The following is a 23,450-nucleotide window of genomic DNA, read 5'->3' on the forward strand; positions in this document are numbered from 1 at the left end:
CAAGGCAGGGGAGGAGTGTTAGAGGCCAAATGTTTCTTTCCCCTCCAATTCATATGCTAAAAGCCCAGCCCCCAACGTGATGTTTGGCGATGGGAGCTTTGCTAGGTAACTTGGGTCAGATGAAGTAAGGAGACACTCCGGTGTTCCTTATACAAAGACACCCGGGAGGGGTCTGCCTACAAGCCAGGAGAAGAGGGAACCTGGCTTGCCATCACGTTATCTTGGATTTCCCGGCCTCTGGAACGGTAAGAAATACGTCTCTTTTCTCTCTTATTTACAAGCTACCCTGTTTAGGGTGTTTTGTGATGGCAGCCAGAATTAAGACAAGGAGGGACCAAGAGCAGAGCCCATTTTTCTAAACTAGGTAACATTTTAAGGTATCTCCTCTCTGGACCTTTGCCCATCCCCTCTCTCTGGCTTTTTGAAACTGACTCTTCATTCCCCCCTCGACTCTCTCTCTCTCTCTCTCTCTTTTTTTTTTTTTTTAAATATTTTATTTATTTGACAGAGAGATCACAAGTAGGCAGAGGGGCAGGCAGAGATAGAGGGGGATGCAGGCTCCCTCCTGAGCAGAGAGCCCTATGTGGGGCTCCATCCCAGGACCCTAAGATCATGACCTCAGCCAAAGGCAGAGGCTTTAACCCACTGAGTCACTCAGGTGCCCTCAACTCTCTCTCTTGTCGTGATGAAGTTTGCCTTCACCACGAACAGAGAACTTTGAAGGTAGCCGCCTGTCTTCTTTATGCCTGGGCTTCCAGAGGGAAGCACAAGGTCTTGTACCCATAAAGTTTGTCAAATAAATCAGTAAGCTATCTTTAGACCTCTGGACCTCTGCGCCCAAGGAAACCGATCACCCCCACTGTCAGCAAACCTATTTAAAGCCACAAACCATGTGTTATGGGGTCTCTCCTAAGATGACAGTAAATAGGAAGTAAAGCAACCAGCACGTTTTCTCCATTGTGATGAAGTTATCCATATTTTTTGGTTTGGAAAGGCATGGACTATAAATCACTGAACACTGAAATAAGTCCATAAATAAATTGATTCCAGTAGGTTAGTCATGGAATGTATGGTATATTTTCCAGTCAAACCCTTGATTCTAATAAGCAGTCTTGGTGATGAATGGAACGGTCTTGTAACTTGGCTCATAAGGTGATGAGTGGAGGTAGTTGGGAGGTTGACTGTCCTGTTCTCGTACTATGGGCCAAACCTTTACATATGTCAAGCCAGGTGCAGCTTTAGAATTTTTTATTTAACAATGAGCTAAGCCTGAGGTCATGCTTCAGACAGTTGTGACTGAGCTGCCTGAGGTCATGCTTCAGACAGTTGTGACTGAGCTACAGAAAGCAGAGAACTGCTATATTTCCTTCTGGAAAGCAAATGCAGATAAGCATGTTGGTGGTGACTCATTCCACATCCCACAACCCCCCACCAGCCCCCAAACCATCTTAGCACTTTTCTGTTGAGTTGATTTATGACATCAATATCCAGCTGGAGATAACAAAGAGCTGTCGGTTTTTATCTTAAGTGTAAATGGTTAACAATCGATTATATCTGTTTACACTTAAGATACCACGACAGGATTCTCATTTTGTTTTGTTTTGTTTATTGAGATATAATTGACGTATGGCACTGCATAAATCTAATGCATACAGCATAATGTTTTGACTTATGTATATTATGAAATGATTGCCACAGTTTAGTTGACAAGCATCATCTCACAAAAATAGAAAAAAATATATTTCCTTGTGATTTACTCTTAGGATTTATTCTTAGGATTTACTCTTTTGGCAACTTTGAAATATACCATTCAGTGTTAACTCTAGCAGTCATGTTATAAGTTACATTCCTAGTACTCCTTTGTCTTATAGAAGTTTGTAACTTTTGACCACCTCCTCCAATTATCCCTCCCCTTCTGTAATAACCATCCCAGTAGGTGTGAGGTGATCTTGTGGTTTTGATTTGCATTTCCCTAATGACTAGAAATGTTGAACATAGTTGCATGTACCTGTTAGCCACTCATGTATCTCTTTTGGAAAAAGGTCTATTTAGGTCTTTTGCACATTTTCAATTGGATTATTGTCACTGTTATTTTGCTATTGAGTTGTGTGAGTTCTTTATATATTTGGATATTAACTGGTTATCATATACATAGTTTGTAAATATTTTTTCCCATTTTGTACCTAATTTTTTCATTTATTGATTTTCTTTTGTCTGAAGAAGCTTTTTAGTTTGATGTAGTTCACTTGTTTTGACTTGGTTGCTTATGCTTTAGGTGTCATATGCAAAAATCATGGCCAACCTCACATCAAGGAGTTTTTTTCCCCTTTCTAGGATTATGATGATTTGAATGGGTTTAATATTAGTGGATTTAAATGGATTAAATATTTAATCTGTCTTGAGTTAATTTTTTGAGTGCCTTAAGATAGGGGTCGAGCTCTATTCTTTTACATGTGAATAGCCAGTTTTCCCAACACCGTCCATTGAAGAGACCTTCTCTTGAGCATTGGTTGTCCTTGACTCTCTTGGGGTTTCAGTTCTGTCGATTTACTTGTTTTTGTGCCAGCCAGTGCCATACTGTTTTGATTATTATAGCTTTATAGTATAATTCGAAATCAGGAAGTGCAGCACCTCCCATTGTCCTTTTTCAGGAGTGCTTTGGCTATTCAAGATCTTTTGTGGTTTCATGTAAATTTTAAGACTGCTTTTGTTCTTCCTATTCCTATGAAAATACCTTTGGAATCTTGATGAGAATTGCACTGGATGTATATATGACTTTTTGTAACATTAATTCTTTCAATCCACGAACACTGATACCTTTGCATTTATTTTTGTCATCTTTGATTTCTTTCATCAGTGACCTGTAGTTTTCAAAAAAGAGATTATTTCACTTCCTTGGTTAGGTTTATTCTAAGTATTTTGCTGTTTTTAATACTATTATAAATAGAATTGGTTTCTTTAATTCTTTGAAAGATCATTTTTTGTCAGTATATAGAAAAGCTACTGATTTTTGTGTGTTAATTTTGTATCCGACTATTTTGTTGAGTTCATTGAATAGACAACTTTTTTTTTTTTTGGTGGAGTCTTTTTAGGATTTTCTACATGTAAAAGCATGTCATCTGCAAATATAGACAATTGAACTTCTTTTCCAATTTTTTTTCTTTAACTTGATTTCTCTGGCAAGAAGTTCTAGTACTGTATAGACCAGAAATGATGAGACTGGTCTTCATTGTTTTGTTCCTAATCTTAGAGGAAAAGCTTTCAACATTCATCTTTGAGTATGCTCTTAGCTGTGGGTTGATCATTTACGGTCTTTATTTATGTTGAGGGCTATTTCTTCTATACCTGCTTTGTTGAGAGTTGTTGATCAGGAATGGATGTTGAATTTGGTCCAGTGCTTTTCCTGTGTCTGTTGAGATGATAAGTTTTTTTTTCATTCTATTAATATCTGTTTCACTTTGATGGATGTGTATGTTGGACTGTCCTTGCATCCTAGTTATAAATCCTGCATGATCATTGTGAATGATCCTTTTAATTGCTGCTGAATTTGGTTTACTAGGGTTTTTTTTTGTTTTGTTTTGTTTTTAAAGTATTTTTGTGTCTATATTTATCTAGGATATTGAGCTGTAGTTTTCTTTCTTGTTAGTGCACTTTCTAGCTTTGGCATGAGGTGGCTATATAAAATGACTGGGAACATTCCTTCCTCTTCTGTTTTTTGGGAGATTTGAGGATTGGTGTTAATTCCTTAAATATTTGTAATATTTACCAGTGGAATCATCTGAACCTGAGCTTTTCTTTATTGGGAGATACTACCTCAATCTCATTATTAGTAATTTGGTTAATGCAGAGTTCCTATTTCTTCTTGATTCAATCTAGGTTGTTTGTATGTTTCTAAGAATTTTGCCATTTCTTCTAAGTTGTCCAGTTTGTTGGCATGTAATTGTTAATAGGAGCCTCTTAGGCTCTTTTGTATTTCTATGGTATCAGTTGTAATGTCTCCTTTTTTATTTATAATTTTGTAGATTTGGGTCCTCTTTTTTTTTTTTTTCCCCCCTTGGTTAGTCTAGCTAAAGTTTTGTCAATTTGGTTTATCTTTTGAAGGAACAAATTATTAGTTTGGTTATCTTTCCTTTTGTTTTCCTGATCTCTATTTTATTCATTTCTCCTCTAGTTTTTTTAATATTTTTACTTTTTCTAACCGGGCTCATTTCTTTTTGTTGTTGTTGTTAGGGCATAGAGTTACATTGTTTATTGGGCATCTTTCTTGCTTCTAAATATAAAGGTCTATTGCTAGGACTTCATTTTTAAACTGCTTTTTCTGGATCCTCTTAGTTTTAGTATGTTGGGTTTCTTCTATTTTCTTTTTTTAATTTTTAAAAATTTTATCCAATATTTTTCTTTAAAGTATGGTTGACATACAGTATTATATTAGTTTCAGGTGTACAACATAGTGATCAGACACCCAAAAACGTAACAAAATGATCACCATGATAAGCGTAGTTTCCCCCTATATTACGAAGTTATTATAATTCCAGTGACTTACTTACGTTATGAATGGAAGTTTGTCCCTCTTAATCCCTGTCACATATTTTGCCCATTTCTCCAGCTCCCCTCTTCTGGCAACCATGAATTTCACCTCTGTATTTATGAGTCAATATCTTTTTTGTTTTGCAGTTAATTTGTTTTTTTAGATTCTATAAAAAGTGAAATCATATGGTATTTGTGTTTGTGACTTACCTCAGTTAGCGTAAACCTTCTAGGATTATCCCCGTTGTTGCTAATGGTAAGGTTTCATTCTTTTTTCTTTTTTTTTAATAACTGAGCAATGTTGCATTGTATATATATATCACTTGTTTATCCATTCATCTATTGATGGGCACGTAGGTTGCTTCCATATCTTGGCTATCGTAAGTAATGCTGCAGTAAACATAGGGATGCACATGTCTTTTTGAATTAGTCTTTTTGTTTCTTCAGATAAATACCCAGAAGTGGAATGGCTGGATCATATGGTTCTTCTATTTTTTGGTTTTTGAGGAATCTTCGTACTGTTTTCCGTAGTGGCTGCTTCAATTTACATTCCTCTCAACAATGCATAAGGGTTTACTCCCTCCTCGTCCTCATCAGCACTTAATTGTTTTTCTGGTTTTGATCCTAGCCATTCTGTCAAGTGTGAGGTGATATCTCATTGTGGTTTAATTTGCATTCCCTGATGGTGAGTGATGTTGAGCATGTTTTCATGTGTCCTGGCCATCTGTATGTCTTCTATGGAAAAATGTCTGTTGAGGTCCTCTGCCCATTTTTTAATCAGTTGTTTGGTTTTTTTTAAGTGTTCAGCTGTATGAGTTCTTTAGATATTTTAGATACCCATATCAGATAGGTCATTTGCAAATACCTTCTCCCATTCAGTAGGTTGCGTTTCCATTTAGTGGATTATTTACTTTACTGTACAGAAGCTTTTTAATTTGATGGAATCTCAATAATTTATTTTCATTGTTTCCCTTGCCTGAGCCGGCAGATAAATAAATATATGGCTATCTATATCTATATCTATATATCTTCCATATAGATATATATTTTTTCTGTATAGATATATAGATATATTTAAGATCAATGACCAAGAGTTTACTGCCTATGTTTTCTTTCAGGAGTTTTAAGGTTTAAAGTCTTAAATTTAGGTCCTTAATCCATTTTAAGCTTTTTTTTTTTATTATTATATAGTGTAAGAAGGTGGTCTAGTTTAATTCTCTGCACGTAACTGTCCATTTTCCCCAACAGCATTGATTGAAAAGGTTGTGTTTTCCCCCTTGTATATTCTTACCTCATTTGTTGTAGATTAATTGACCATAAAAGTGGGTTTGTATCTTAGCTCTAGTTACTCTTCTCTTCATCTCTGTGTCTGTTTTTGTGCTAGTACCATCTTGTTTTTATGGCTATAGTTTTCTAGTATAGTTTGAAATGTGTAAATGTGATGCCTCAGTTTTGTTCTTTCTCAAGATTGCTTTGGTATTTGGAGTCTTTTGTGATTCATACAAATAACAGTATGATTTGATCTTGCTGTGTGAAAATACTGTTGATATTTGATAGGGATTGTACTGAATCTGTAGAAATCATTGGGTAGTATGGAAAATTTAACAATATAAACTCTTCTAGTTGATGAGTGTATCTTTCCATTTATTTGTGTTCTCTGCACTTGCTTTCATCAGTGTCTTACAGTTTTCCAACTACAGGTCTTTTATGTCTTTGGTTAAATTTTTTCCTAGGTATTTTATTCTTTTTACTGTGATAATGAAAGGGATTGTTTTCTTAATTTCTTTTTCTGCTATTTTGTTATCACTCTATAGAAATCAAATAGATTTGTGTGTTAGTTTTGTATGCTGAATTTGCTGAATTCTTCTAATAGTTGTAATAATATTTTCAGTGGAGTGTTTAGGATTTTCTATTTATAGTATCATGTCATCTATATACAGTGACAGTTTTACTTCTTTTTTTGATTTGGATGCCTTTTCTTTCTTTCTTGTCTTTCCAGTATTAAGTTGGATAAAAGCAGCCCAAGTGAGCATCTTTGCCTTTCTCCTGATCTTAGGGGAAAGCTGTCAGTTTTTCACCATTGAGTATGTTAGGTGTGGGCCTTCACTGAGTTGAGCTATGTTTCCTCTAAATTCACTTTGTAAAGTTTTTCTAATGAACAGATGTTGAATTTTGTCAAATGTCAAACTTCATGCATCTTTTGAGGTGATCTACAATTCTTGTTTTATTAATGTGGTGTATCCCATTGATTGATTTGTGGGTGATTAATTATCCTGCATCCCTGGAATAAATACCACTTGATCTTGGTAAAATATTCTTTTAATGTATTGTTGAATTCTGTTTGCTAATATTTTTTTGAGGATTTTTGAACCTATGTCATCAGGGATATTGGACCGTAGTGTCTTTCTTTGTAGTGTCCTTGTCTGATTTTGGTATTAGGGTAATGATGGCCTTGTAGAGTATATTTGGAAGTTTTCCTTCCTGTTTTGCTATTTCCAATAGTTTGTGTAGGATATGTATTAACTCTTCTTTAAAGGTTTGGTGGAACTCACCCATATGGAAGACTGTATGTTTGGAAGACTGTATGTTTCTAGGAACTTAACTATTTCTTCCAGATTGTCCAGTTGGTTGGTATAGATTTTTTTGTAGTAGCCTCATAATCCTTTATTTCTCTTTCATTTCAGATTTTATTTATTTGGGTTCTCTCTCTTTTGTTCTTAGTGAGTCTGGCAAAAGGGATATTAATTTTGTTTATCTTTTCAATGAACCATCTCTTGGTTCCATTGATCTTTTCTATCTTTCCTTTTTTTTTTTTTTAATCTTATTTCATTTATTTCTGCTCTGATCTTTTTTTCTCTCCTTTACGATCTTTGGACTCTTTCTGTTCTTTTTATAGTTTTTAGAGGTATTTTTTTGTTTGATTGTTTCTGGTTACCATAAGGTTCATATATAACATCCTAAGTACATAGTGGTGTATATTAAGTTGATGGTCATTTAAGAAGATCAAACACATTCTAAAAAAACTTCATTTTTACTCCCCCTTTCTCCATGTTTTATATATATATTATTGCATTTATTTTCTTTATTTTGCAAGTCCCCTTAACTAATTTTTATGATATAGTTTATTTTCCTATTTTGGTCTTTTAATTTTCATCCTAGCTTTTTAAATGATTGCTATACTATCTTATATGTTTGTTTTTACTCATGAAATTATTTTCTTTCATAATTTTCTTCTAATTATGACCTTTTGTTTTCTACTTTAAGTTTCTTTGGTATTTCTTGAAGGCTGGTTTAGTGGCTATGAACTCCTTCAACTTTTGTTTCTTTGGGAAACTCCATCTGTTCTTCAAATCTGAATGATAACATTGCCTGTAGAATATTAATTGTTGGGCACCTGGGTAGCTCTGTGGGTTAAGCCTCTGCCTTCAGCTCAGGTCATGATCTCAAGGTCCTGGGATCAAGTCCCACATCGGGCTCTCTGCTTGGCCAGGAGCCTGCTTCCTCCTCTCTCTCTCTGCCTGCCTCTCTACCTACTTGTGCTCTCTCCCTGTCAAATAAATAAATAAAATCTTTAAAAAGAAAAGAATATTAATTGTTGTTAGATATTTCCTTTCAACACCTTGACCATATCCTGCCACTCCCTTCTGGCCTGCTAGAAAATAAGCTGATAACCTTTTGTGGTTTCCCTTGTACAGAACTAGTTGCTTTTCTCCTCCTGCTTTTAAAATTCTGTATCTTTAAATTTTGACATTTGAATTAATATATGTCGTGGTGTGGACCTCCTGGGGTCATCTTGTTTGGAATGCTCTGTACTTTCTGAACCTGGATGTGTTTCCTTTCCCAACTTGGGGAAGTTTGTAGCTGTTATTTCTTCAAATAAATTTTCATCCCTTTTTAGTTCTCATTTCCTTTTAGGACCCCTGTAATGCAAGTATTTGCTTGATATTATACAAGAGATCCTATAACTTATTCTCATTAACTTTTTTTTTTTCCTTTACTGTCTTTGAAGTTGTTGATCCATTTTTCTGCATCTTCAAATCTGTTGATTCCTTCCAGTGTATTTTCCATTTCAGTTATTGTAGTCTTCAACTGTGGTTCTTTTTAATATTTTCTGTTTTTCTTGAAGTTCTCACAGAGTTCATTCACTCTTCTCTTCATTCCAGTGAGCATCTTTATGAACATTGCTTTGAACTCTTTGCCAGGTAGATTTGTTATCTCCATTTCATTTAGGTCTTTTTCTGAGGTGTGTGTGGGTTTTTTGTTGTTGTTGTTGTTGTTTTCATATGGAGTACACTCCTCTGTCTCCTCATTTCGTTTGACTTTTTGTGTTTGTTTCTATGAATTGGGTGAAATAACTACTTCTGTACTTGAAGGAATAATCTTGTGTATGATTATCCCTGTGTAGACTGTGTGTGCCTGGTGACTTTGATTGGATGGCTGGAGCTGCGGTTAGCAGGGGCTGGGGGTCCCAGGGAACTTAGCGCTGCCTTGGTGAGATGGCTGGAGCACAAGTGAGCATGGGCCACGGCAGCTGACGTTGACATGGGTGCAAGTTAGAGGCCCCAGGGCTCTCTGCACAGAGGATGCCCTGGCAGGACAGCTGAAGCTTAAGTGGATATAAGCTGGGGGATCCTAGGGTTGGCACTGCAAAGAACACCTGGCAGGACAGGTGAAGCTTAAATGGGAACAGAGCGTGGATTCTGGGGCACCCTACTTGGAGGTACCCTGGCAGAGCAGCTGGAGCCAAAGTGGGCACAGGCCAAATGTTCCCAGGTGCTTTGTGAGGGTGATGCCCTGGTGGCTCAACTGAAGGTGAATCAGGCATGGGCTGTGGGGTCCTGGGGTGCTTTATGCTGGGGCTGCCCTGGCAAGTAGAGGCCTAGAATGCTCCTGTAGGCTTTAGGCCTGTGTCACTTTGGCAAGATGACTGGAGCTGTAGCGAGCGCTGACTGTGGGTGTCCTGATATGTACCACCCTGGGGCCACCTGGTGGGACATCTGGGTCTAGTATGGGCTAGGAGCCCAGGACTCCTTGAGAAGGTAGGCTGGGTATGGCTTCCTGAACCTTGTGTCTGTCTGTACTGTTAAGGGGGAAAGGGAGCATAAACCAGCCCCATTGACCCACCGAGAATTTCAGCAACTCTCCCACTGTTTGGGAGGGTTTTAGGGCTAGATCTTTTAAATTCTAGTTGTTCTTTTAAACTATAGCTTTTTTCCTATGGCCCCAGGGATCTGGGGCTGGTATCGGCTAGAGGTCAGGTGCTTGCTGGGTTGGGGGGCAGATCATCAACGCACCCAGATCCTGCTCCCATGAACACTATTAAGTTGGAGGGGAAACATAAACCATGGAACTCTCCAGCCCCTCCAACTCAGAGGAAGTACAGCAGTTACCTTTCCTTTTGGTACAGTTTTAGGCCTGGTTCCTTTATATTTGAGTTGCCACTTTAAACAGAGGCCTTTGCTCCGTACCCTGGGGTAGACAGATCTGCTCACAGTCTCTTAGTACTGTTCCTCACCACGGCAGTTCGCAGTATCAGGGGTGAAGGTTCCCTTCATTACCATGTCTCTCTCTCTCTTGCCATTCTTTTTGTGGTCTGTCTTTCAGTGAGCAGAAACTGTTTGGTTAGCCCTCAGTTCTTCTTCAGGGAGAATTGCTCTGTATAAATCAGTGTAGATTTGGTGTGTCTGTGGAGGAGGTGAGTTCATGGTCTTCGTACCTCACCATCTTAGACTGGAACGCCCCCTTTACCATTTCTTGTAAGGCTGATTGAAGGTGATAAACTCCTTTAACATTTGTCTGGAAATCTCTCTCTTTCCTTCAGTTCTGTAGAGTATTCATGGTTGTAGTTTGTTTTTCTTTGAGCACTTTGAATATATCTTGCCACTCTCTCTGGCTTGCAAAGTATCTGCTGATGAATCAGCTCATAGCTTTATGGGCATTTCCTTGTATGTAACTAATAGCTTTTCTCTTGCTGCTTTTAAGATTCCCTCTTTATCTCTAATTTTTGGCTTGCTTTCATCTTGCTTGGGGCTCTCTCTACTTCCTCGATCTGGATGTCTCTCTTTCCTCAGGTTAGGGATGTTTTTAGCTTTCTTCAAATAAGAATGTAAGCTGAGAATGAAGGGATAAAAGTATTTATTTCAAGCGACCCTTGCTTTTTTGTTGCTTACCATGTGCTTGAAATACCTATTTTTATACTGTCATTGTCAGTTTATGTGTGTCCTTAAGGCTAAAATATGTCCCTTGTAGATAGCATATTATTGGATCTATTTTTTTTAAGTTTGTTCACCTGTTCCATGTGCTTTTATTGGTGAATATAATTTTATGTTAGTTGTTGATAATTAAGGACTTACTATTGGCATTTTGTTATTGTTTTATAGATCCATTGTTCCTTGTTCCATCCAGCTGTCTTTTCTTGTGTTTTGATGTCATGTGTTGCTCAACTATTCTTTTTAAAAAAAATTATTAATTTTTACACACCTCCTCCCCTTGGTAAATGTCAATTTTTTCTGTATGGTTAAGAGTCTGTTTTTTGGTTAGTCTTTTTTCCCATTTGCTTGTTTTGTTTCTTAGGTTCCACATGTAAGTGAAACCATACAATATTTATCTTTCTCTGACTGACCCATTCCACTTAGCATTGTGCTGCCTAGATCTGTCCATGTTGTTGCAAATGGTAAGATTTTATTCTTTTTTATGGATGAGTAGTATTTCATTGTATATATGCATATATATTATAACTAATTTTTTAATCCACATATCTAGCTGTGGACACTTGGCCTACTCCCATAATATAGCTATTGTAAATAATGCTGCAGTCAACAGAGGGATTCATAGATGTTTTTGAATTAGTGCTTTTGCCTTCTTTGAGTACATATCAATTACTGGAATTGCTGAACATATAGTAATTCTATTTTTAATTTTTTGCGGAACCTCCAAACCGTGTTCCACAGTGATTGCATCACTTTATACTCCCGCCGGCCGTGTAAGAGGGTGTCTTTTCTTCCCATCCTTGCCAACACTTCTTTTCTTGTGTTTTTATTTTAGCTATTCTGAAAGTGGGAGGTAGTATCTCATTATGGTTTTGATTTGCACTTCCCTGATGTGAGTGATGTGATGATGAGTGATGTTGAACATATTTTCATGTATCTGTTGGCTATCTGTATGTCTTCTTTGGAGACATGGTCTTCTGCTCATTTTTAGTTTGGGTTGCTTAACTTCTTGGTGTTGTGTTGTATATGTTCTTTATATATTTTTTATGCTAATCCCTTATTTAAATATTTCATTTGCATATGTCTTCTCTCTTTTCAGTAGTTTGTCTTTTAGTTGTTTTTTTTTTCTTACGATTTTATTTATTTGACAGAGATCACAAGTAGGCAGAGAGGCAGGCAAGGACAAAGAACGAGGGGGGAGCAGGCTCCCTGCTGAGCAGAGAGCCTGATTCAGGACTCTATCCCAGGACTCTGAGGTCATGACCTGAGCCGAAGGCAGAGACTTAACCCACTGAGCCACCCAGGTGTCCTGTCTTTATTTTTGTTGATTGTTTCCTTTGCTGTGCAGAAGGTTTTAATTTGATGAAGTCCTAATAGTTTATTTTTGCTTTTATTTTCCTTGCCCAAGGAGACATATCTAGAAAAATGTTACGACCTATGCCAGAGAAATTACTGCCTATCCTCTCTTCTAGGAGTTTTATGGTTTCAGGTCTCACATTTATGTCTCCAATCCATTGTGAAATTATATTTGTGTAGGGAATAAGAAACTAGTCCAGTTTCATTTTTTTGCATGTAGCTCTCCAGTTTTCTCAACTCCATTGTTGAAGAGACTGTCTTGTTGCCATTGCATATTGACTTCTTGTCAAAGATTAATTGTCCTTTTTGTTGTGGGTTTATTTCTGGGCTCTCTATTCTGTTGGATTGATCGCTGTGTTTCTTTTTGTGCTGGGACCGGACTGTTAGATTACCACAGGTTTGTGGTCTATCTTGAAATAGGAGATTGTGGTATCTCCAGTTTTGTTCTTGTTTTTCAAGATAGCTTTATTATGTGGGGTCTTTTATGGTTCCATTACAATGTTAGGATTGTTTGTTCTAGTTCTGTCATAAATGCTGTTGGTATTTTGGTAGGGATTGCTTTAAACATGTAGATTGCTTTGGGTAGTATGGACATTTTAACAATATTCAATTTGTGTGCATGTAACATCTTCTTGTTTGTCATCTTCAATTCCTTTGGTCAGTGTTTTACAGTTTTCATAGCAGTGGTCTTTTACTCCTTGGTTAAGTTAATTTATTGGTGTTTTATTCTTTGTGCAGTTGTAAATGGGATGTCTTCTTAATTTCTTTTTCTGCTTTATTATTATTATTCCTTTATTAGTTTATAGGAATTCAATAGATTTGTTATTGATTTTGTATCCTGTGATCTTACTGACTTTATCAGTCCCAATAGTACTTGGTGGAGTCTTTAGGGTTTTCTATGTATATAGTATCACATTAGCTTCAAAGAGTGAAAGTTATACTTCTTCCTTACCAGTTTGGATGTATTTTATCTCTTTTTCTTGTCATATTGCTGTGGCTAGGGCTTCCATTACTATGTTGAATAAAAGTGATGAGAGTGGACATCCTTATCTTCTTCCTGACCTCAGGGGAAAAGCTTCCAGTTTTTCCACCATAGAGTATGATGTTAGCTGTGGGATTTTTATATATATATGGCCTTAATATGTTGAGGTATGTTCCTTCTAAGCCTCTTTTATTGAGATTTTTTTTTATCATGAATGGATGTTGTACATTGTCAGATGCTTTCTCTGCATCTATTGAAATGATCATATGAATTTTATCCTTTCTCTTCTTAATGTGATGTATTACATTGATTGATTTATGAATATTCAACCACCCTTACATCCTGGGAGTGTAAATCCTGCTTGATAATGGTGAATGATTTTTTAAATGTATTGTTCAGTTTGCTAATATTTTATTGAGCATTTTTGCATCTGTGATCATCAGAGATATTGGCCTCTAGTTCTCTTTTTTTGTGGGTGTCTTTATGTCGTTTTGGTACCAGGTCTCAGAGAATGAATTTGGAAGTTTTCCTTCCTCTTCTCTTTTTTTGGAATATTTTAAGAAGAATAGGTATTTACTCTTCTCTAAATAGTTGGTAGAGTTGACCTGTGAAGACTTCTGGCCCTAGACTTGTATCTTTTGGGAGTTTTGTTTGTTTGTTTGTCTTGTTTTTTTGTTTTTTTGTTTTTTTAAGATTTTATTTATTTATGTGAGAGAAAGAATGAGAGAGAGGGGGAGCTGAGCAGGGAGCCTGATGTGGAACTCGATCCTGGAACTCCAGGATCATGACCTGAGCTGAAGGCAGTTACTTAACCAACTGAGCCATCTGGGTGCCCTGTTGGGAGTTTTTTGATGACTAATTCAATTTTGTTGCTAGAAATTGGTCTCTTCAAATTTTCTCTTTCTTCCTGCTTCAGTTTGAATAGGTTGTACATTTTTAGGAATTTATCCATTTCTTCTAGATAGTTTGTTGGCATATAATTTTTCATAATGCTCTCTTCGAATTTTTTGCATTTTTGTGATGTCAGTTGTATTTCTCTTTCATTTCTGACTTTGAGTTCTCTCTCTCTCTCTCCCTCTCTCTTTTTGGATTCTAGATAAAGATTTATAAGTTTTGTTGATCCTTCCAAACACCTAATCCTGGTTTCATTCATCTACTCTATTTTTTTCTTTAGTTTCTGCTTTGCTCATTTCTGCTCTAATTTTTATTATTTCCTTCTACCAGTTTTGAGTTCTTTTTGTTTTCTTGTTCTAGGTCCTTTAGCTTTAAGGTTAGGTTATTTCAGATTTTTCTTCTTGAGGTAGGCCTGTATTGCTATAAATTGCCCTCTTAGAACAGCTTTTAGGGCATCCCTAAAATTGTGAACCATTGTGTTTTCAGTTTCATTTGTCTCCATGTATTTTTTGAGGTCTTCTATGATTTCCTGATTGACCAATTTAGGGTTTGTGTAGCATGTTATTTAAACCTGTATGTATTTGCGTTCTTTCCAGATTTCTTCCTGTGGTTGACTTCTGATTTCATGGTGTTGTCAAAACAGATGCATGGTCTGACTTAATTTTTTTTTTTAAGTTTCAGAGGTAGAATTTAGTGATATATCAGTAGCATATAACACCTAGCACTCATTACATCAGGTGCTGTCCTTAATACCCATCATCCAGTTATCCCTTTGCCTCATCCACCTCCCCTCCAGCAACCCTCAGTTTGTTTTCTACATTTTAGAGTCTCTTATGGTTTGTCTCCTTCTCAATTTTGATTTTATTCTTTCTTCCCTTCCCCTTTGTTCATCTGTTTTGTTTCTTTAATTCCACTTATGATTTCATCCTTTTGATTATATTGACATTTGAAATTCGTAATCTATTCTGGAGAATGTTCTGTGTGTACTTGAAAAGATTGTGTATTCTGCCATTTTAGAATGGAATATTCTGAATATCTGTTAGATCCACCTGGTCCAATGTGTCATTCAAAGCCACTGTTTCCTTGTTGATTTTCTGATTGGACAATCTATCCATTGATGTAAGTGAAGTGTTAATATTCCCTGGTATTACTGTATCACTATCAATTACTTTTCAATGTGTATTTTTAACTGCTTTATGTAATTTAGATACTCATGTTGGTTGCATAAATATTTACAATTGTTAAATTTTTTTTCTCACCTATTTATTCCCTTTATGTTATATATATTTGTCTCTTCTGGCCTGCAGAGTTCTGCTGAAAAATCCAATGACAGTGTTATGGAGTTTCCCTTCTATGTCATTGTTTTCTTTCCCCCTCCTCTTTAAAAAATTCTCTTTTTGCCATATTAATTACTATGCGTTTTGGTGTGCATCTTTCTGGGTTCATTTTGTTATGTGTTTTCTGTGCTTCTAGATCTGTATTTCTGTTTCCTTCTCCAAATTTGGAAAGTTTTTAGCTATTATTTCTTCAAATAATTTTTCTGTTCCCCTTTCTTTTCTTCTTTTGGGATCCCTATAATGAGAATGGTATTACACTTGAGGGTCTGGTTGAGTTCCCTTAGTCTATTTTCATTTTTCTATTATTTTTTTTCTCTCCTCTGTTCAGGTTGATTGCTTTCCATTACTGTGCCTTCCAGGTGACTGAACTATTCTTGGGCTTTTGCTAGTTTACTACTTATTCTGCCTGGTGTATTTTTAATTTCACTTACTGCATTCTTCATCTCTGATTGGTTCTTTATGTTTTCTGTGTCTTAGTTGAGGTTCTTCACTCTATATTCTCAAGTCAAGTGAGTATCTTTATGACCATTATTGTAAATTCTCAATCAGACATACTACTTATCTGTTTCATTTAGCTCTTTTGCTGTGATTTTTGTCCTGTTCTTTTATTTGGGAGATACTCCTTTGTTTCCTTATTTTGTCTAACCTGCTTTTTGAAAGTAATGGCCTTATTAAGAAGAGTTCCTGTAGTGGCCTGCTGTGCAGTGTCCCTGTTCACCCAAACCTGGCACTTCAGGAATGTCTCCTGTGTGTTGCATGTGCCCTATTGTTGTGGCCGAGCCACCTTCTCCTTCAGTCCAGTCTTCTGCAATAGCTCACTTTGTCTGTTGTGGGCAGGGTTTAGTTCCTGTGTTGTTAGTTGGCTAGTCTGGGGCCACACTGGCCCTGAGTTGTCAGATCAGGCATTTTGCCAGAGATGCGATAGCATGGACCTGCAGGGCATTTTCCCTGTGTTAGCCCTTGAGATGCTTTCACTGCTAAGCAGGCCCTGAGGTTAGAGGAGATGCCTTCCACCAGCTCACTGTGGGGGCCACATTTGGACTGGTGTGTGTGCTTATCTTGCCTTCTCCCCAGGCTAGGAGTCACTTCCTAGTGGTGCTCGCCCCTGGTGGGGCTGCTTATGCTGCCAGACTTATGGCATTGGTTCAGATAGGCTCCTGCTAAGGGCACGTTGGACTGGGCAAGTTTGCAGGAAAACTCAGGAGCAGGGTGGCAGTTACCAAGCTATTCACAGGTCTGCTGTGGGAGGGGACCTGGGGACCTGGACTAAAGGCCTGGCTACAGGGGTCATGTCTGCTGGAGAATGCAGGGGTAGGGCACTGTTAGCACAAACTAAGGGGAGAGTGTTGGTGCTGCCTTGGTTCCTCTAGGTGTCCATGTATCTATGCTGAGAAGCAGGGGAGGAAAACCTCTGTTGTTCTTGGAGAAGTGTCCAGACAATCCCTGCCCACCCCCTACCAGCACATGATCTTGAGAGCTGTGGCCTCTATGTCATATTTCAGTAGGCCTGTCTGCTGTGCTGTCTCTGGAAGAGCAGGGAGTCCAACTCCGTTTCCGCTTACGCTTTGGGTCTCCAAGAGCCAAGATTGCAGATTTTTAAAGTTCCAGTGTTAAGCTTTCTTACTGTAAAAACTCCAGAATTTTGGCCCCTCTAGTTTTCAAAGCTTCAAATATCACTGAGGCTTGTCTTCCCTGTGTAGGTTCCCCATGCCTAGAGTGCCTGGTGTGAGGGTCTGTTTCTTTCACCTTCCTGTGCCTGTGGTGTCCTTTCCTCCTGTGGACAATCCCATGGGCCTCTTTAGCTCCTGATGGTGTCTCTGCCCTTCCTATGCACTTTGATGTGGCCTCTTTTCTACATTTAGCTGTGAGGAATCTGTTCTGCCAGTTTTTGCTGGTTTTTCCTAGGTGTTGTCTGATGTGGGTGTCATCTAGTTGAATCCATGGGAAGAGGTGAGCATAGGCTCTTCATACAATGCAGTTTTCCCTGAGAGTTTCTTGTGAAATTACTTCAGATTTTTCCCAAGTTACCATGAGTTATTCATAAAACATCTCAAAAAAACTACAGTGCCTTATTTTAAACCAATAACTTCAATAGAATTCCTGACCTTTACACTATTATTTCTCCTTCTCCTCAGGTTTTAGATTAGCAATGTTACAGTTTGTCTGTTTTTTTTATTCTGTTTAATAACAGAAAGCTGTATTTGGATTATTGTAATTTTTTTTTACTTTTAAACTAGAATCGTAAGTGAATTACAACCATTGCCATATTATGGAATCCACCTGTGACTGTGGTTTTACCATTACTAGTGAGTTTGACAGAGCCTTCTTAAGTTTTTATGATGTTAAATGGTGTCCTTTTAGTTTCACTCAAAAAACTCCCTTCAGCATTTCTTGTAAGGAAAGTCTAGTGGTGATGAATTACCTCAGCTTTTGTTTGTTTTGGAAAGTCTTATCCCTCCTCCATTTCTGAAGGACAGCTATGCTAGGTATAGTGTTCTTTGTTAACAGGTTTTTTTCTTCCAATATTTTGGATATATCATTATGTTATCTCCTGGCCTGGGAGTTTGTGTTTAGAAACCGTTGATAAAATTTATTGTAGTTGGGACGCCTGGGTGGCTCAGTGGGTTAAAGCCTCTGCCTTCGGCTTGGGTCATGATCCCAGAGTCCTGGGATCGAGCCCCACAATGGGCTCTCTGCTCAGCAGGGAGCCTGCTTCCCCCTCTCTCTCTCTGCCTGCCTCTCAGCCTACTTGGGATCTCTGTCTGTCAAATAAATAAATAAATAAATAAACAAATCTTTAAAAAAATTATTGTAGTTAACTTTTCTCTTGCTGCTTTTGAAATTCTTTGTCTTTGACTTTTGACAATTTAATAATAATGTATCTTAATGTAGCCCTATTTGGCTTCAGCCTTTTTATGGTCCTTTTGCCTCTTGGATCTTAATGTTTATTTCTCTTCCCATTTTGGGGGAGTTTTCAACCATTATTCCTTTAAATATCCCCTCTGTCATTCCCTTGTCCTGTCCCTCTGGGATTCCCATAATGATAATAATGTTTCTTTGTGTTTTATACATTTCGTAGGCTTTCTTCACTCTTCTTGGTTCTTCTTTCTCTTTGCTCCTCTAACTGACTGAACAATTTGAAATATTAGACATTCAAAATTAACTATCTTTCTTCTGCATGGTTTAGTCTGCTTTTGAAGCTCCTTATTGAATACTTCACTTATATTTTTCTTTCTTTCTTTCTTTTTTTTTTTTTTTTAGATTTTATTTTTTTATTTGACAGAGAGAGAAAGAGAGATCACAAGTAGTCAGAGAGAGGGAGAAGCCGGTTCTCTGCTGAGGAGAGAACCTGATGTGGGGCTCGATCCCAGGACCCTGAGATCATGACCTGAGCCGAAGGCAGAGGCGCGCTGAGCCACCCAGGCACCCCTTCACTGATATTTTTCCATTGTAGAATATCTATTTTTTTTTAATGGTTTCTCTTTTGTTGTTGACTTTCATGTTGTCCATGCATTTCATTTAGTTGTGCATTCTTCTAATTCCTTAAAATTCTTTAAGAGGATTATTTTGAATTTTTTGTCCAACACTACATAGATCTCCATTTCTTTAGGGTCAGTTATTAAGAGTTTTATTAGTTCCCTTTGGTGGGGTCATATTGACCTGATGTTTCATGACCGTTTACTTCTTCCACCAGTATCTGCACATTTGAGTGACTGGTTTCATTTTCCAGAATGTAATGGTTCTCTTTGGCAGAGACAGGTTTTCATGAGTCAGTTCAGCTCAGATTTTGGGACATGTCTGCTGGTAACGTTCTTGGGCAGATGGGGCCTGGTATTAGCATCTATTTTGGGGTGAGGCAACTGTTCAAGCTCCGAGGTCATCAGGAGGAGTGGGAGGGATGGTATGACACTGACTGAGAACAGCTGGATAGGACTGCTGTTGTGTTCCCTGGCCAAGTGAGGCTGTAGGATGGGCTCCGCAGTTGCCTGGATTTTCTGGTCAGGCTTGCTAGACAGTGGGATTGGGTCCCATACTCAGCAGTACATGGGGCTGTGAATTAATTTCCCTGCCCTGGCAGGGCAGCCAGATAGGTCCCAGGGCCTGCTTGGCTCATTGTTTTGGGACCCAAATTAAGCAAGGGTATATACTGCTGGTTGTATTGTGCAGTCAGGAAAAGCCATGACCTGTGCCCTCTATGCAAGTCCACCTGTAAGCAAGGCTATTGGATGGGCTCTGTAGCTTCCTGTGAGTTTTGGTAAAGTTCCCTGGTCAGGAAGGCTGAAGATTATATTCAGCAGTAAGACTGTACATGAATTAGTTTCTCTGCCTAGTGCCCTGGGTGAAGTAGCTCTAAGGCCATTAATGTTTTTAGTGGTCTTGACTTAAGCAGACCTGTGCACCAGGTTCTCTGGTCAAACAGGGCCATTGGCTCTGCTCTGAGGGAGATCAGCTTGGCCTGCAGTATTCTCAGCCCTTCCTGTCAGATGAGCCTGTGGACCCTCTGTAGTGGAAGGGACTGTGACTCAGTCTTTCTCTGCGGTTGGGGGCAGACCAGACTTCAGGGCTGGCAAAGCCTTTTGTTTGAAGTTCCTAATGATCAGGTATCCCTGTACCCTGACAAGTACCCTGGTCAGACAGCACCCCAGACATGGTTCTGCAGAGAAGCAGAACTCCTGGGTGGGAGCTACTGCTTGGGCTCTACAGGTAGGAGTTTTGTCTGCCAACATCCAAGTGTTGGTTGAGGGAAACCCCTCCTCCTCTCTGTGTTACAGTTCGGTTGCCAGTGGCTGAGTCCTATAGAATCCCCTGTGATCTCTGAGACAAAAGCAGAAAGAGGGTCTTTCCAGAAATGACCGACCCCCAGTGCTGTGAGGGGTAGATATCACCCATGGCCTCCCCTTCTGCGCTGGAGGAAGTGTAGGGTCAGGGGAGATCTCTTGGTCTGGCGACGCACTGGCCTGAGTTGGTCCTCTCACCCATGCAGGGCAGTCTGCCTGGTGCTCTGTGGGGGCACTGAGTACTTCAGCCCCACTCCAGGGTTCTAGGATTCTTTCAGGGGTGTGTTGTTTGTGAATGGTTGTTACGTCATTCCTTCCCCTCCCAAGTACAACCATGACCCTGTCTCGGTTATGTCACTTGCTATTAATAACCATTCTAACAGGTGTGAAGTGCTATCGCATTGTGGTTTTGACTTGTATTTCCCTAGTGGTTAGTGACATAGGCCACCTTCTCATGCACCTTCAGCTATTTGTTTTCTAAGGAAAATTTTCTGTTCAGACTTCTGCCTATATTTAACTTGGATTCTTTAGGTTCTTTTTGCCATTGAGTGGAATGAGTTCTTTATGTATTTTGGACATTAACCCCTTATTGGATCTATAGTTAGCAAACATTTTCTTCCATTCCATAGATAGCCTTTTCATTTTGTTGATAGTTTCCTTTGCTTTGAAGAAGCTCTTTAGTTGATAGAGTCCCACGTTTATTATTTACTTTGTTGCTTGTGCTTTAGGGGTCATAGCCAAAAAATGTTTGCCAAGACCTATGTCCAAGAGCTTTTTTCCTATGTTTTCTTCTAGGAGTTTCATGGTTTCTAGTCTTACATTTAAGTCTTTTCAAAATTCTTAATTTGTAGTCAGCCTTTTTAAGGGGGAAGTTGAGAAGAAAAGTTTCTAATGGGTTGATACGGTATCTGCTCTTAACATGCCACACTTGCTTGCCTCCTGCCATGCCCCACAGGATTTTGTGGGCTACGTCCTCTGACTCAGTGCCTCATGTGTTAGATAGATAGACAAATGTCATTTCCAAGTATACTCTTCTTCACATTATCAGGAATGTCACTTCCATTTTGATTCACCTGAAGTGAACAAGTGATCAAGTGAAGTGATGTAGCTTTAAGACATCAGCTAGTGAAATGGGCCCTAATTCTGCTAATGCATTCTTGGCCATGGTCACTGATGACACAAGGGACCAGTCCTTAATTGCAGTGCTCTGCAGTCACCAGTTATGTTGTGGGTTGTCACTGTGGAGAACCAGGGGATTGAGTAGTCTCACTCATTCCACTAAATCATGTCAGAGTGTCTGCCACTATTTAGACTCACAGCTTTATTTTTACAGATAGGGAAATAGAGGTCTAGATAGGTAAAGTGAGTTGGCCAAGTTCTCACTGCTGGTTAAAGACAGAGCTAAGACCAACCTAGGCCTCCCTAACTGAAAATCAGTCTATTTTCTATATAGAGTGAATGCTGTGTATGTAAATTATATCATAAAGTAAAATATATTTCTATCACTCATTAATGTGGCTTTTAATTAAAATAATGGCAGCATTCTTTCAACAATTAGGCGATCTTAAGTAGGGATCATCAAACTCCGGTATGCATTAAGATCAATCTGAGAGCTTGTTGGAGGAGGTTGGTGGGTCCTGCTCTCAGAGCCAGGAGTTGAGGGCCAAGGATCTTGGATTTGCACTTCTGACAGGTTTTCAGTTAGTGCTGGTGCTAATGCTGTTTTCAGGAACCCACTGGCCTAAAGCCAACCTCTGCCAATTCCTGTCATTTGTTCCTGGCTTCTTGTGCCCCATCCACCAATGGAGAACCATAGTTAGATCCCCATCAGGAAGAGTAACCAGTGAACTTTTCTCTGAACCTCCTAGTGTTTCCCACTGGAAGGCTGTTACAGCGTCGGGGTGGAGAGTCTTGGCTTGAGTCAGACCACTTAGGTGTTGGTCTCTGTGCTCTCATTGTTGCCTGATCTGAGTAAATCATCTAACATCGCATGGGAATATTTTCTTTAAACTCAAAGCTGTGTAAGGATTAAATGAGATAATGCACAGCAAGTGTTGAATGGATACTTACATGTGTTATTAATCAGATCAGCCACGGAAAAAATTCTAGTTCTTATAGAAGGGATTGACTAAATCAAGAGAATTGGTTTCTCAAGTGATGGAAGGGCTCAGAGACCAAACAGGTGCTGGTAAGGGAATGCAAAGGATTCGCAACAGCAGAAAGCTGCTACCACTCCTTGGGCTGGACTGAAAATGGGAGCAGGCACGGATGGTATAGCTCAGAAGTCAGAGGCTTCTACTGCAAGGGAGAGCTTCCGGGGGCAGCTGAAACCTTGGCGAGAGGGTTTGTCTGGCAAGAGGTGGTGCCACAGCAAGACTCAGGACCTAGAGGCCAGAGGGCCAGAGATCCTGGGGATTAGTATAGCTCTCTGCGATACAGAACTGGGGGGTAGGGACAGGAGGAGCAGGACGTGAGTTTGGTATTGCCGCGCTCTGTATGTTAGTCGTTGCTGCCCTGACTCTTATTTTGGTGCCCTGCTCATTTCCATTACTGGACCATGCCTTCCTGTTTGGGACCCTTGCTGTGCTGCCACGTTACATGAGCACCGTATCCTTGCAACGTAGCCTCACTTTAAATTTGCTCAGCAGTGAAAACAAATGGGCAAGTTATTTCACAGTAAGAATGATGTGTAATTAGGGGCGCCTAGGTGGGTCAGTGGGTTAAAGCCTCTGCCTTTGGCTCAGGTCATGATCTCAGGGTCCTGGGATCGAGCCCCACATCGGGCTCTCTGCTCAGCAGGGAGCCTGCTTCCTCCTTTCTCTCTCTCTCTCTGCCTGCCTGCGTATCTGTGATCTATGTCTGTCAAATAAATAAAATCTTAAAAAAAAAAAAAAGAATGATGTGTAATTATTACCTAGACGTTACTATGAGAAACCTCGATCTTAAGTGTATTTTAGCTCCCCCTCCAAGCCGCATGTCACACCCTGGGTCACGCTTGGCTGTGGTGAACACTGCCTCATGCTGTCCCTGTACCGTGGGTGTTCAGTACATGCTGACCACAAAACAGGGACAGAAACAGCTCCCTTAACAAAACATAGTTTGTCGAGAACAATCCTGAAGGTTTGGGGATATATGGTAGGCAAGGTAAAGGGCTGATGGACAGGGGCCATTATAGCAAGAACGTGCTTTGAAATGGCATCACCTAGAGGTATTTGTTTTTGTCATTAAGGATGTAGTGAAATTTTGCCAACAACACTAACCCATCGTTCTTGTGACTACAGTGTCTTTCTCACTTTACAAAAATGAAATAACATGATAATAGGATGAAGACAGGTAGGTGGGAGACTGCGGGAACAGCAGCAACGTT

The sequence above is a fragment of the Mustela erminea genome, chromosome 3 (genome assembly GCF_009829155.1).
Source record: "Mustela erminea isolate mMusErm1 chromosome 3, mMusErm1.Pri, whole genome shotgun sequence".
NCBI classification, from domain to species: Eukaryota; Metazoa; Chordata; class Mammalia; order Carnivora; family Mustelidae; genus Mustela; species Mustela erminea.